The sequence below is a fragment of the Convolutriloba macropyga genome, chromosome 8 (genome assembly GCF_964194025.1).
Source record: "Convolutriloba macropyga chromosome 8, txConMacr16.3, whole genome shotgun sequence".
Classification (NCBI taxonomy): Eukaryota; Metazoa; Xenacoelomorpha; order Acoela; family Convolutidae; genus Convolutriloba; species Convolutriloba macropyga.
In genome coordinates, this window is record NC_134475.1 from 24,354,195 (window position 1) to 24,371,097 (window position 16,903).

The 16,903-nt window shown below is 33.1% G+C and overlaps 1 protein-coding gene and 1 long non-coding RNA gene across 2 annotated transcripts in view; one reads left to right on the forward strand and one right to left on the reverse strand.

Moving 5' to 3' along the window:
• LOC142344611 (uncharacterized) overlaps positions 1-16,903 on the reverse strand; it is a 324,571-nt gene that overhangs the window by 95,782 nt on the left and 211,886 nt on the right. The gene's annotated exons all lie outside the window — the stretch shown is intronic.
• Positions 10-527, forward strand: LOC142344027 (uncharacterized). Its single transcript, XR_012759238.1, has 2 exons — positions 10-123; positions 214-527. It is a non-coding gene; the product is annotated as an uncharacterized LOC142344027 (long non-coding RNA).

Below are 16,903 nucleotides of genomic sequence, written 5' to 3' on the forward strand. Positions count from 1 at the left end.
GCTGTGTACATAAAGCGCAAATGTTCTCTAACATTGTCACAAGTTTTCAGTTTCACAGTTAACTCAATTTCAGTTTCACAAAAAAGCTCAATTCAGTTTCCATTGAGTTTTATAAAATTTGAGGTGAGTGGAAAGTTGGTTTTTAAAAGAATAGTTGATCCAAATATAGTGACAAATTCATGAAATGTCAGTTTGTTCCAAAACGACTGTTAGTGACCGGAACAGCAGAAGCTCCAGCATGGTTGTCGTGCCCCCCAGCTCAATTCAAGATTCCAACTCCATATGCGACATGACGAATTCACGTGACACTTCAAATTCGGACAACTCAATTTTTCCGCTAGTTGACATAATCTTAAGACATCGAACACGAGAACATGCAAGCAGACGGGATATGGAAATGAACGTAACAATAGAACAGGTTTCAACAAAGGCGTCATTTATTCTGTAATTGAGGAAATAAATTGAAAATTTGAATTTAGACTGATTTTGGTTTAACTGTATACATTATGTAATTTTTATTAGATTTATTTGGCATTTTTTATAAGCTTGTATTCTTAGAGGCTGCTAAATGAATTTGAGAGAAGCTTCTCACGTGAAAACGGCGTCTAATTCTGTAGCCAAATGTACTTCCAATTTTCTTGTTGAAACTAAATGAGTAGTGGTACCGGATTTGTGGAAAAAAACAAGATGTCAGCTCTGTCAATATTCCACTTTTCTCCACCTTTTTTCGAAACTTCAACCAAGATCCTGTAAGGTCGGTTTTGAATTATCTTTTGAAGCCCATTGGTTGAGAGAGGAAATCTTTTCCTCTAAAGAGAAGATATTTTGGAAGTCAGTTTATATGACTCAAAATATGGGACTAAAAATTGCATTCAATAGAAAGGTGCAAATTGTCAATCATACAAGATTGTGATCCAAATGAACTGTTTAATTTTTGTGCGCGAGCAAAAATTTTTGTGATCAAGTTTTTCAATGCTATATGTAGTTCAGCATTTTTGGTCCATTGGGTCCACCGTTTTGCCCTAATCCAAGGGCCAAACAAAAACAAAGAAAATTTGTTTAAAAAAGTTTTGGTACATATCTGATTTCAAATGTTAAAAAGCCTCAGAGTGTTTTATTTCATCGATATCTTTTTGAAATTTGAAAATAATTGAAACTTCGGTTTGAAAATTTGCAGACGCGTTGAGCATTAATGAAATTTCCAAGATTAGCGATAGCCGCTAAGGAAGGTCCATTTATATACAACATTCATTGTAGAGCTTAAGAATACGCAAATTTGAAACCAGAAATAACCATTTTGATTCCTATACTGCAAGAAAGTCAAAAAATTTCTTTCTAGCAGCCAGTGAAGATCACATAATGTTTAAACTATTATATGCACTTCAGGATGAGGTACGTGACCCAAGACAGTTAAGGACCAGATGGACTCGTTGCGCAGAAAGGGGAGTCCGGTGTGACTGAGTTAATAGACTGGATGACGACTCAATTAGTCTCTCCATTTGGTCTGTCGCATACCCTTTCTCTCAGTTTGATCTGGCCATACCTATATTTCAGACGGTTGCTCTGGCCAAACCCAGTTTTTGGTCCGTTCGGTCTGACTCATACCCATACTTTGGTCTTTCCTGCATGGTCCGTACCCACATTTCAGTCTCATGGGATGAAAGTTCCAAATCTGGTCGAAATCTTCCTAAATATGGTCGAAATACCAAAGTTTTAAAACTTTTATCGATAATTTTTTCCCAAAGATTTATAAGAAAACGAACTACTCAGATAGAAAGCATCGAGCATAGACAACAAACCTGGTTACCAGAAGTTGTTTTCAGAATAGCGACCTGTCATACATGAAAAGTCATACATTCTGGATGAAAAATCAATGCGGCTGGCCTACAAAACTTGCAACATCTACTGCTAGCAAGAGCCTTCATTGAATTTAATTTAAATTGAAAACAAGGAGGTATACATATTATTCCGTCCCCAATCATCCATATTTTTTACTTAATTGTCTACCAAATAATGAAGAGAAAAAAAAACTTTCAAAAATACACAAACTGATCGAAATAAATTGGTTAATGAGTTAACAAAAGATTTCAAACGCATATCACTAAATGAAATAAATAATTCCGCACTTAAAATCCGATGACATTCACATAAAAAAACTACAAGACAATACAAACGTCAAAACTTAGGGTCAAACTCATTGTCAAAGTTTTTAAAAAATATATCACTAACACAGTCAAGAAAGCATCAGATGAAACCTGAACTGATCAAATCAACTTGAACTTCACTCAAGATGGGACTTGACCTGGTCGCATTGAGACCCGGGACAACAAATCAACGAATAGAAAACTCAACTGGGCAAAGGCATAACAACCTTCAGCTTACATCTAAAATTAACAGACAGATTCTTATTTTACTCCATCGTAGCCACTGGGACGATCATTTTCGAGACAAGGAATTGAATAAGAATAAGAAGCAAGATAAACAACAAATTCAATTGACAAAAACGTTAATTACGACGAAAACTCAAAACTTTTTTGTGCAAACAATTAATAACAATGTCAACGTCGAATCAGATGAAATTAGAGGAAAACATAGATAGCATCAGACAAAGCATCCCATGAAAATGCAAATGGAACTTGTAAATGAACTTGTAAATCTTCGGAAATGAACTTGTAAATCGTCGGAAATCATATAGGACCTGTCATTAAGGAGGTAACAAGTGGACAAAGAAAACAAAAGGGCAGAATTTGAGAATACATTTGCATTTTTGAAAACATCTAAATTCGGAATCAATAAAGCCCTTAGCTAATTAATTATATCGTTATTCAGGATATTTGTATGATACTGCAAAAGGAAGCCATTGAAACTCTTCATTATCCAAAATATGTCATAACACTACAAAAAGGCGACAAATGCAACCAAAAACCAGAAAAAATTTTAAAAAATTTCAGTTGAAATTTCAGATAAATGGTGTTAAAGCCGTTAAAACCGTAGGCTGTTCGTTAAAACCGTTAAAAATCTTTCATCAACACTCATTTTGAAAACCAATGGGAACCGTTATTAATGTTGTAATAGGAAGAGAACTAAAAAAAATCAAAACTTGCAAATATCAAAAAATTCAAATTTTTAATTAAAGACTCAAAGCATCAGAACCACGAAACTGTTAATTAAAAAGCAAATACAAATAAAAAACAAATTTTCTCTCTAGAAAGAAGATGATTTAAGCTGTGTTTACTGTGACTATGATGCAAATTGACAGAAAAAAAAACCAATTTTTAAAAATGCATGAAAATTATAAATTTCCAGAGAAAATGATTGATATAGATTAAAATTTTACTTGATGCAAACCTGTCAGTGTCTCACTAGTGCAGACTGAGTCTTATGTCTACAAAATAACAAACCATTATAGCAAAACTCAAAATTCTGCAATCGTATTTAAAAGACATTGTTGCAGCCATTTAAAAAAGCTCGAGAAAAGCTCGAGTGCTCGAATGGGCCATAGTTTACCTTCAATAAGCCCTATTTTAGAGAGACTATAAGATAATATTAAAAAAAACTAAGCACAGGTAACGACCATTGTAAAAAAATTGTGAAATCACATGGAATCACCGCCATTGAACAATCACCAGCAACATAAAAACAATAAAATGATTGTTTTCTGCTCCATCAAGGAGCGAGAAGAGTTGCTTTTAACCAATTTTTGACCAATTGAAACAATTTTGAAAAATAAAACAAAAAGGGACAGAGTTCAAAAACTCAACCAATTTTTTCTCTCAAATTTTATTTTATAAAAATGATCTCCATTAATTAACATTTGAAACCAATGAACAGGTGGAATTTCAAAAGCATGAAAACTATAACTTTCAAGAAAAAATAATTGAGAATGATAAAATTTTTACTTAATTCGAACCTGTCAATGTCTCACTAGTGTAGACTAAGTCTTAAATCTACAAAATAATAAACGATTTTTGGCAGAATTCAAAAACCTACCAACAATTTAAAAAAGACATTAAGACCATTGTTGCAGCCATTAAAATCATCAACAATCAAATGAAAAGATTGTCAGTGCTCAAATGGACCAAATTTTACCATCAATAAGCCCTATTTTAGAAGGACTATAGAAAAATATAACAAAAACTAAGCACAGGTAACGACCATTGTAAAAAAAGTTTTGGGAAAACACATGTAGTCACCGCCATTGAACAATCACCAGCAACATAAAAACAATAAAATGATTGTTTGCTGCGCCATCAAAAAACGAGAAGAGTTGTTTTTAAACAGTTTTTGGTCGATTGAAACAATTTTGAAAAAAAAAGAACGAAAGGGGGGACAGAATTAAAAAAACTCAACCAATTTTTTTTTCAATTTTGTTTTAAATTAATTCCATTAACTATCATTTGGAACCAACAAAAACGTGGAATTTATTCTCCAGAGGTTGTTTGTGTCTCCACTGAAAGCTAGCATTACACGGAATATATGATATGGCTACAAAGTGAACAGATTTATAGGCCAAAATAAAAACTTGTTTACATTTTGCGGGCAACCTTTTTCAGAGGCATAGAAATAATAAGCTATTAAAAAAAATTCTCTGTGTAAAATTGCATAATTTATTTCAAAATTAGTTGAACCTTTTCTTTAAAACCATAATAACAGGCAAATAACAGCTCAGTAACCAAAAATCTATGTAACAGCTCAGTAACCAAAATGACAGGCAAATAACAGCAAATAACCAAAAAGTTTTTAATAAAGTTGAAAGATCGTAGCCATGAAAAAAATATTTTAAGTTTATGAACAAGAGAGAGATTGAATATCCATTTCATCTTAAATACGCGTGAAATAGATTTACCGAGACTAACGAACGAGATGACAGAATTTAGAAACGCAAACTTCAAAAATAACAGGTTTATTCTTAAAACAAATACATTCGAAGTCAAAAGCGCCAGTAGGTATCAAATTAAGGTATCATTAAAAAGTTCACCTATACCAAATAGGCCAGCCAACTTCATCTTTTACGATTAGAAAACACTCATGAGACCTCAAAAAGAACAAAAATCTTGGTTACAGCACAATAATTCAATTTATATACTTGAAACAAAAAAACGTCAAATCATTCAAACAAAATAATATAATAAACATCAATAAATTTCTCAAAGAATCACGTTATAAAATTTTCTTCCTGAAAATTAAAATAACTTCCAAAGGCTCCTACGTTACTATTCAACGGAACTTTTTCATGTTGTGAGAGCAAGAAATCATTCAACGTTTTCTTAAAAAGGTTTTCCTTTTTAGCCAACCGAAGCCACTGTGGTAACTTATTCCTTTTTTGTGCGCATTGACGAACAGTCGAAGTCATTCCAAAGCTGGTTGTGGCATTTTGTCTAATTTTGAATTGTTTTGTTTGAGTATTTTGATGAAGACTCAGATAGCCGTGTGAATTTTCTGGCCAAGCAATATCAAAATAAAATTTGATTAGCGAGATTTTTGCTATTATTAGCTCAGCTGGTAGGGTCTTTGTCTGGATTAGCAGATCTCTCGCTTTGCCATACTTTTTGCGTAGAAAACACACCTTTATACCCCAGTTAATCTGTCGGTTAAGTCGTTTTAGGTTTTTTCCAGATAAATTTTGAAAAAAGGTTGCTGAAAAAGATAAGTGTGAAAGCAGAAGTGATTTTAGAAGAAGAATGCGCGCGTACTTGGAACTTGACGTCTCATAAGGTAAATTGATCTTATAGCATGAGCCAACTTTTTCAACGTTTTATTCAACTGCTCCTCGAAACTAAGAATCCTGTCAATTTGAATATCAAGATATTTGCAAATTTTTTGTGTTGTGAGAACATCGTTTTTGTAAAAAAAATTGATCGGAAATCAAAATTATTGCAAGAGAAAAGGATTAATTCGGTTTTGTTTGTATTTAAGTTAGTTTGTTCATCTCTACATATTCTTCTGTTTTTGCAAAGTTTCGGTGATTTTTCAATGTAAGCTACTTTTTTGTCCACAACTGACAATACTTGTGTCATCTTCGAATTGAATTACATTTTTCATTGTGTTTATGTTAGATGAGGAATCGTTCACATATAAAAGAAAAATGAGTGCTCCTAAAACAATTCCTTATCGCTCACCGTGATTCACAATTTCATAATCAGAGAACATGCCATTAATCTGTACCGTTTGTCTGCGGTTGGCAAGAAATGAAAACAAAAAATTTTTTGCTGCCTGGGAAAAACCAAACCGTTCAAATTTTTAAGGAAAATGCTATGCGAAATGGAATTAAATGCATTTGCAAGGTCTAGAAAAATAGCAACAGTTTCTTTGCTTTGATCTAAATTAGTCGAAACTATTTCAACCAGTTCTAAATGTGCATCTGTTGCAGACTTTTTTTCTGAAATCTGAATTGCTCTTTATTTTTAATTTTATTCTCACCAATTAACTCCGTCATCTGAGTCAGAAGGTGGGGCTCAAAGATTTTTGCAAAACTTGGATTTACAGAAATTGGTCAATAATTTGTGCTATCTAATTTATCACCTTTCTTGAAAATTGGTGTTACATAGGCTAGTTTCATTTTAGTTGGGAAAATTTTCTCCCTAATGCACTCATTTAAGGCGAACTGTAGATGTACCCCTATAGCTAATTTGCGTCCAGCGATCCAATGACTGAATAAAGTTCGTTTCTAGTCACTGTTCTGAATGTGAATTCAGAACAGTTTATCAGTTCTGAATGTGAATTCAGAACTTGTGTTTAGTTTACCAGGGTATTTACAGGCAATATCCGAACCTTTGAAAACACCTATATTAGCAAATGGTCTATTTAGACAATTGACAATATTTTTTGGTTCTCTTGAAACTTCACCACTTTCTATTGTGATTTCGTCAACTTTGACACATTGACCCTTTCACTCGGATCGGTATTCTGTTTAATGAATTTTCATTGTCCTTACTTGTTGGTAGTTTTTGAAGAAATTGATGCAACAAATGTTGTGCGCCTCCCTTAGTCTGCTATTCACTTGTGTTTTTCAAGCGCTTAAACTCTTTGTACGTCTCGCTCTCAGAATTTTTTTTCCATTTAATGAACAAAAACATTTTTGGGCGATCAACTGCATCAATTCTTGTGTTAACCAGGGCTGAGAATTTTTAAAATTGTCTCCCGCTTTTTTAACAGTCTGAATTGGTGCGTGTTTTTCAACAGTTTTCTCAAAAATATCGATGAATGAATCAAACAATTCGTTGCCATTCTCATAGTGGTACATTCTACTCCACTCGGCAAGAGCAACATCTCTGTTAAATTTAGAGCGTGAGAATAATCGAAAATGTCTCGTCGTTATTATGTTGTCACTCTCAGATTTCAATCAGAGGTTTGATTTGAAGATAACAAGAAAATGGTCGGAGTTAAAAGGGGTTGTTGTGGCATTGTACGCAATTATCTCATCTTTCGAAACGTAACAGTGATCAATAAGTGTAAATGTTTTATCAGTACCTCTGGTTGCATCCCTTAGGTTAACAATTTCTAATCCCGAATTTGACGCAAAAATTTCTATTTTATTTTTTTTTGTCTTGTTCAGATAATTCAGGTTGTAATCTCAGCAAAATAACGTTAACTGTAGCGATATATGCCCCTGATAATTTGGTACTTAATTGATCAAGAAAAAATTCACCAAGACGTTTGTTTGGGCAATAAGAAACGTTAACAAGTAATTGTTCAGTCAGAGGGTCAGTTATTTCAACCAAAATGGATTCAAAAAAATCTCATCAACCGTTTCAATTCTTGATTTGATATCGGCAGTAATATTTTTCGGGTCAAAAATATCTACTCCTTTGCCCTTTGATGCCCCTGTTTTGTCTGATCTGGATTTCCCAAGGAAAGTATGCGATGCTGTTAAAAAGTTTTTTTCAACATTACAATCAGTGTCCAACCAGGTTTCAGTTACAGCGACAAACGTGTTAATGGGAGGAGTTTGCAAAAATTTTGAAAACTCTTTAAACTTGTAATTCAAGCTTTGACAATTAATAAGGAAAAATAAAGGCGATTGGCTTGATCCTCTGTTTTTTAAGTAACTTGAATACTCAATCAAATTTCCCAGATGAGATCCTGGGTTCAAATCAATGTCCCCTGACAGCATGAGACGTACAAATGAACAAAAAGCCAACAGTTTCAGTAATAAAACAAAACTGTAGGAATCAACTGTTTTAAAATTTAACAAACATTAGGTGTGATGGAATAATACTTTTCAAATGTTCGCTTATGAATTTCAATATGATCTTCCCTTCCCATAAGTATACTGAAATTTAAAAATATCAAGAAAAGTTGCATTGTTCTATATTTCAACAAACCATCCGCCAATTTTATAATAAGTTGGAGGTAAAAATGCTTGTTTTGGAAGGAAACCAAAAAAAAATTGTTATCATATTGATCAAGTTTTTTTCCAAAGTTTCGGCTGATAATTCTAGGTGTCATTTCAGTTTCTGACACCGTAAGAAATTGACCCACATAGAAATTCCGAGTCTCTCTGACAACTTTAAGTATATCTTGGCTGACTGATGGGTGTACTCCATCATTGCTGACATCTTTCGTTTACAGTATATTAAAAAAACAAGGTCAATATCAAAAACGCCATTCAACTCCGTTGCAACGTTTTCTAACGCTTCATTATATTTGTTCATGTTATCGTTATTTTTGCTGTGAACTAGAAAACCATCTTTAACTGGTGGAATTTTGCAAAGTGCAACTTTGAGTGATGACGGTTTCTGTATAATTTCCGACGCAGTTTCCATTAAAATAGTAGCTGTTTCAAAACCGCTATTTCCCGAATCAATATTGTTATGTCCAACATGTATAATAAGATTTTCAATCTTGTGATAACCGTTGTATTGTTTTACAATATTGAGTAAGTCTTGAACTTTTGCTGAAGGACAGGAGTGTATAGCTGTACTTGTGCTCAGATCTTTTGCTTGTACTTTTTTCGTATGTACTATCCGAGAGAATAAGTGCCTTTGTTGATCTTGGTATAAAATTCGGATACAAAATGTTTGTTTGTTGCTGGTGCTGTTGAACATTGTTGTTGTCATGGATTTGGTTCAATGTTTTTTCGTTTATTGTGATAATAATTTATTCAAATTCAAACATTCACTTATCAAGTCTTCTTTCTTCATTTTTTCAAATTCTTTCCTCTCTTTATGTACCTCTGTCATTGTTTCAAAAAAGCTGTGGTTTGTTTGTGTGTTTTAAATATGACAAAAATATGAGCTATCAAATAATAACCTTAGAGGGGAAACAACACTGGGCCCTAAAAAGCATAGAGAAAAGATTAACGAAGTGGTATTATGGTTCTTAAAGAAGACATCGCCTTAATGGAATCACGTCAATTTTTCATTGACAGAAGCCACAACTAGTCCAAAACTCGGACTGATAGTTCAACGCGTTCAAAATCAACAAGTAATTTTCCTACTGTAACCTAAATAAATAATTGGAGAACAAAATTTTCAATATTATCGAAGGAAAAGACGCATTTTTGAAACTGATTGTTAAATTTAGCGAAAAACCTTTAAAGTTTCATTTCAGTAGATTTATAAAAGAGAGAAGTAACACTAACCCTCCTCTGAGTTTATTCAAAAATGTGTCAACAGGTTTTAGGTCTCTGGTTCCGGCATATTTGAAAAATGTTGGCTAAACAAACACATCTGGTGCCATTTTTGATGAAAAAAAGGCAAAACTTATTGAACGGGATCAAAAACAAAGGATGTCAGTCAATTTTCAAACCTCTATAACTGTCTGGAATAATCAAAACTCGAAGAAAGTGAGTGTTGACTAAAGGGGGTCAGAACAAACACCAACTTTGTTAGCAGCTGTTGAAATGGTTTTAAGTAGACAATGAAGATATTATTCGTTCTAATTTAACTGGAATACTAGAACCCAATATTTTCTCGAACGTTTAATTGCCGACATCGAGGTTTATCAAGTAACTATTGCACTCTCTTTTTATTTTCCTCCTAAATGCTATAGTAGTGATCTTGTCTGAAAAAATTTTAGCAAGCGTAGATTTTCAGGAATGTTTCTTTTAAAATTTTGAACGGCAATAATTTCAATAGAAGTGATTAGATCTTCACAATTTTCTTTTCAGTTAAAGTTTTACTTTTTTCAAACCGTTTGCTGATATTTATAGTTAATATTTTTTCATCTGGGTCACAGTAACATTGTAAATCCACAATGAATCGTAGTGTTTCCAACTTTACTTTTTTGTTTTGATCATTATCTTATGTCCAATTTTTAATGTGAAAAGTCCAACTGGTGCAGAGTGAAAAAAGAAAAAAATTATAGGTGCAGAGTAAAAACAGAAAAAATACATACTCGCAGTAATGTGTCCTGAATAGTTCTTCAGCTCTGATCAGCTTTCAAAACAGGCTTATATGAAATGGTTCAGACGAAAAAGGGCGTGAAAGGTGTATTGAGCTAAAACTTTTAAATAAAGCATTTAAATAACCAAATGCATAACAGTTGAACAAAACTCTATACTCTCTCGTAAGAGATCACATATTTTTCTCGTGAGATGAAAATTCACACGATTTTTTTTTTGTGAAAAATGCTTCTCGTGTTATTTTACATGAGAAACTTTTCCTCGTGTGATAAATAAATCGCATGATTTTTCGTGCGATTGAGTGTATGAGGAAAATTAGCAAGCTTTTTTCGCGAGCTTTTTTGCGAGCTGTTTTTCTAGTTGTTGTAATTGAAAAGTCATAAAATGAACACGAAAGTAATATTTATGATCGCTTAGTCTGGTTTAGTTGGTTTAGTCTTTTTCAGAAAGTTCTTTCGAACGTTTTCCTAATGATCCAAATTCATGAAATCCTCAACTAAGGCCTCAGTTTGTTTTAAAACGCGTTTCGATGGCTTAATAAAAGAAATAAAATTACGGGCCGATTTAGAGGAGAAAATGTAAAATTACACGTTTCTGTTGGTCTTAATCTCACGATTTTTCGTGTGATTCACACAACAAATCAAGTAAAAGTAATTGAATCTTTCGTGTCTTTTCGCACGAAAATTTCCGTTATTTTTCACGCAAAAGCACAACTAAAACAAACGAAAAATTGCATCAATTTTACCATGATTTATCATGTGAATCACAAAAAAAACCTGAGATTAACCCGAGAGAATCGTGTATTTTTATTTTACTACACGATTTCTCGCATAAATTGGCCTTTTATCGTGTGTATCTTTTCACGCGAGCAATCGGATAAAAATGCACGAGTTTTTGCTGAGTTCACACGAGAAATTTTTGGTGTGAAAGATTGCAGCTATTTTGCTTCATTTATACAATTGGAATTTATTTGACATTTAAATTGGTATTATTGAGAGTGTTGAGTTCGCTTGATAGTTTGGCGAATTGTGGACAAATAGGAGTAAAAGTGTGTTTTTGAGGTGCATGCTCAATGGGTATACGCGGCCCAATTATTTATTAAGGGGCATAAAAAAACAGGGCCATAAACAGAATGGATCCACAGTTTTACTGCTAGTTCTACTGGTCCTCACTTGTTTTGTACTGGTGGTTGACTGTAATTTAAGGGTTTCTGTTTGCAAAAAACCTGGATATTGTTGAATTATTGCTTTTTTCAAAAATCATGCTCATGCATTGCTCAGAAATTTCAAGCGTCTTTTGAAGATTTCATAATTTACTTTAATTTTTGTATTCTGGAAAAATTGCTGTCTCAGCCTATTCCGCAAAATCTTCGAACACACAACCTTTAGAATACTATGAATCAGAACTGATTTAGCGTTTTACAACTGGAATATCTTGAATAATTTCTGGTTAACCATGAGTGGAGGAAATTTTCCGGCTTAGATCACAATATATTGACCGTTAGTTGTTGAGTTGATTACCCAACAAAAAAGCAACTCATTATAGACTTGATGAGGATGGAATACCTGAATCGTTCAAACGAGATGAACAGGCAACAACATAGCTTTTCACTTGAAGACAAGGAGTCCTTTTGAATGAAAAGTTTTGTCTCTTAAATTTTTAACCCCACAAAACCAAGATCTCACTATTTATAAGATTTTCAAAAATCAAATTCAAATGAAATTTTTCGGTTGCTACTGGTGATCTTCTGATGGAAATGACTGCATCATCGGAAAAAAATTTCAGTGCCCACACGCTCAACCCTAAAAATTTTTCCTAAGGCTTTTCCTCTTTATCTTTGATTTCTCTGTTGGTTGAGAAACGGGGAAAACCTTTTTCTGCTGTAGAGGACCGGTCTTCAGCACCGTATCTGACAGCATTGGAGAGTACGAACTCAACGCACAGTGTGTGTCTTTGATATGGAGGAGGAGCCAGGTGGTGATTTCTTCACAACGGCGTTGGCTGTAGCAGAAAAGACTGTGTTGTAATCACTGCAAGTATTGTTAGTTCACGTGATCGCTTACCAATTCGCGGTAATTTCACCCGAAGCCAATATCTGCCAAGTTTTTGGGACGATATACTAAACATCATCTGATGATGAAGGGAATATTTTGAAAAACACATTTATTTTTTGGAATGATGTCTTGACCCCAATTCATTACAAGATTACTCGTGAATTGAGAAAAACAGAAGATGCAAGTGCTGATCTCGCTGATAACGAACAATTAATTGTCTTTATTATGGACATCGAAGACACGGTGTTTTAAAATCTTCAGATCCAAAAGTAGGTGGGTTAATGAGCTGTTCTCTGATGTATGTAAAAATGTAAAGAAAGTTCTCTTGGAGAAACCGAGGGTTATCTGAAGCATCGTTTTGTGCACTGACCTTCATCAAGTCTGCTGATTTTTTGAACAGCTGTGGTAACATTGAACAGAATCCCTTTTCTGAATTTAAAGGCAAAAAACTATTTCGAAGTGGCAGAGGAGAGCAAACATTCCGCGTTGTTGTTCAATTTGAAAAATGCTTCCAAAAGCCATATGCAACTGAAGTTTTGCACTAATGACCTGACATGGGTAAAAATGATTTTGTATGTTTATCAAATAGTTGGCAAATAGCAGACAAAAATTGGTCTTTATGGTACGTATCTCTTGAACTATTTAGAATCAATAGAATTGAAACCAACTCAAAAAAGAAAAGAGCCGGTAGAGTATTTCTTGTACCCTTGAAACTCGCACCTAAGGAACGTATGGCTCTAAAGCAGTTTGATTACTCAAAAAAGACTAACTGTTGTTTCAAGGTTTGAATGTCGGTGCTTTTTCCATGTAACTGCATTTCTAAAATCGTTTTAAAAAAAGTTTCATTAAGTTAGAAAAGAAGGACCTCTTTGAGCAACTTTAGATCAATTCACCATGCAAAACTATCCGTTTTTGGCAGCACTTCTCAACAAAATTATTTTAATTTTGTTCTATTTTGTTTACTGATAACAGCTGTGGAAGACAAAAAAGTATCATTTTACAAAAATTTGACAGAGAAAATATAAAGAATTTTGTGTTGGTTCAAAGTGTACAAATATTTAAAAGCAACTGATAAATATATTTTATTTTTCATCTTCTATCGAGTGTATTGAAAAAATTGCTCCCCTTAAGACCGTATTTTAAAAAACACTAATGTTGTTTAACACAATTTGGTATGAAGAGGGTCGTATAAAATTATTTCTTGAAAATCAAACAGTCTATGAGAACTATCTTCTAAATTTTTCCAGATTATTGGCCTGTATACAATAAGAAACTAACCAAACGGTCAAGTGTACTTGAAGTAAAAGGTAGAAATTATTATACGGGATCGGTGTTTTCAAGCTCAATACTGTTTATGATCAGTGGAGTTTTGTTGAAAATATTAATGGGGGAAAAGCAAGCTGTAAATAATGCCGCAGTGAATTTTTTTATGTGAAATAGTTGTTGAAAATAAATTGTAAAACAATTTAATTTTTGTGTTCTCAGACATAGGTCGGTGTTTTGTAAGATAAATAAATATACACCATGTTCTGCTATCGGCGACTCATCTGCAGGTTTTTGCCCAATATCAGAGACAATAGTTTTGACAAGGAGCTAATCCCCAATAGTAGTATAAAAAGCTGACTAGAACCACAACGGGGGGGGGGGACATTATGTATTAAGATAGGGAATGCAGAAATTGTCCCCCTAGGGGGGACACTTAGGGGGACATTTAACGCAAATTCGCAGTAAATTTTCCCCTAAGTGCCCCCCTAGGGGACAATTTCTGCATTCCCTATCTTAATACATAATGTCCCCCCCCGTTGTGGTTCTGATCAGATCCTATTTTTTTTTCTGAAAAAAAATGTATTTCACAAAAATTTGTTGTTTTTGTCTCTAAAAGATGTGAACTAGTTTGAAACATGTTCTGTGAGTAAAAAAAGTAGTCGGAAACAACTTTTTCGAAAATTGAATTTTTTGTCCCATCGGGGGACAATAACTTATAAAATTTTTTGAAAAATGGCGCCTAAAAAAATTTTCTTGATTTTTTGGCATTAATCAAAGTGAAATAATGTGAAACATGTTTTGTGAGTGAAAAAAGCTGTCGGAAATACTTTTTTCAAAAATTGAAATTTTGGTCCTATAGGTGGACAATAAATTGTAATTTTTTTGAAAAATGGGGTCTAAAAAATTTTTGTCACTTTTTTGGTTTTAATCAATGTGAAATATTGGGAAACATGTTTTGTGAGTGAAAAAAGTTGTCGGAAACACTTTTTTCGAAAAATGAAATTTTGGTCCCATAGGGGGACAATAACTTGTAAAATTTTTTGAAAAATGGGGCCTAAAAAATTTTTCTTGATTTTTTGGCTTTAATCAATGTGAAATGCTGTGAAACATGTTTTGTGAGTGAAAAAAGTTGTCGGAAATACGTTTTTCGAAAAAGGAAATTTTGGTCCCGTAGGGGGACAATAACTTATAAAATTTTTTGAAAAATGGCGCCTAAAAAAATTTTCTTGATTTTTTGGCATTAATCAATGTGAAATAATGTGAAACATGTTTTGTGAGTGAAAAAAGTTGTTGGAAATACTTTTTTCAAAAATTGAAATTTTGGTCCTATAGGTGGACAATAACTTGTAATTTTTTTTGAAAAATGGGGTCTAAAAAATTTTTGTCAATTTTTTGGTTTTAATCAATGTGAAATATTGTGAAACATGTTTTGTGAGTGAAAAAAGTTGTCAGAAACACTTTTTTCGAAAAATGAAATTTTGGTCCCGTAGGGGGACAATAACTTGTAAAATTTTTTGCAAAATGGGGTTTAAAAAATTTTTGTCAAGTTTTTGGCTTTAATCAATGTGAAATGTTATGAAAATGGGGTCCAAAAATTTTCAACGCTATTTCACTTTTAATCAATATGAGAAGTTGTGAAACACGTTTGGTGTGATAAACAACAGCATTCATCTCACCGCCACACCCCAAACACTCCGCTAAACATCAGCCAATTACAATCACCACAAGCATACACAACAATGCATGCACACACACACACACGCAAACACCCAAACACACACACACCACGCACCTACACCAACCACACCCAAACTAAACCCCCGAACCATCAGAGGACTCTAGTTGTCTATAAAGCCAATCCCAGCCAATCAGGTTTTTCTAAGTAAAACATTTCAACTGTGGTACACATATGCATACAAAAAAATCTATAAATTTACGTAAAAAGATTGAGCAGGAGATAGTTTTGATCTACCGACCTCTGGGTTATGGGCCCAGCGCGCTTCCCCTGCGCCATCCTGCCTTAACACAAACTAACAATTATGAACACGTAAAAACAGAGAGATCGAATACATACATACGTGCACACATACATACAAACATACATACATACATTTATACATACATACATACATATACATATACATACATACATACATACATACATACATACATACATACATACATACATACATACATACATACATACATACATACATACATACATACATACATACATACATACATACATACATACATACATACATACATACATACATACATACATACATACATACATACATACATACATACATACATACATACATACATACATACATACATACATACATACATACATACATACTTTCATACATACATACATACATACATACATACATACATACATACATACATACATACATACATACATACATACATACATACATACATACATACATACATACATACATACATACATACATACATACATACATACATACATACATACATACATACATACATACATACATACATACATACATACATACATACATACATACATACATACATACATAAAAACATGCATACATATATACATAAATACATAAATTCATACACATACATACATAAATATACACATTGATAAAAAACCAGAGTTGTACAAGGAAATAACTTTTCACGTAATTATGCGCACAATTATGGTCATAATCACTTATGTCCATAAATGTATACATAAATGGGACAAAAAAAATAACTAATCTGTTAGTAGATGTATAACATGATAGATGATATATTAATTGAAGAGTCACCAGATCATGCCCAAACATGTTCAGGGTCACAAAACTTTTCAAAATAAATTGACCAATTGGAGTGCCTGATTTATTATTCAAGTTGACAACCAATCAGAATTGAAAGATTTATAAACAAAAACTCTAAACGCTCACGTTCAGTAAAAAGTAAATAATGAACACAATAGGAACAAAAGACATCAAGCTCATTCATGAGAAAGTTTTATCACTGAGAGGTAACATGAATTATACACACATATCTTATCGACAATTATATTTCGTAGCTGCCTGATCTTTGTTAGATCCAGAAGTTGACGGAGAAATAGCACTTAAACTTAGACCCTATGGTGGTTTCATTGGAATTGATAATTCAAGACTAGATCCCTTACTGAAACGGAGCAAAGTGCTACGACTTCATGCTGCATTGCATGACGCCGCTGGATTTATAAAAG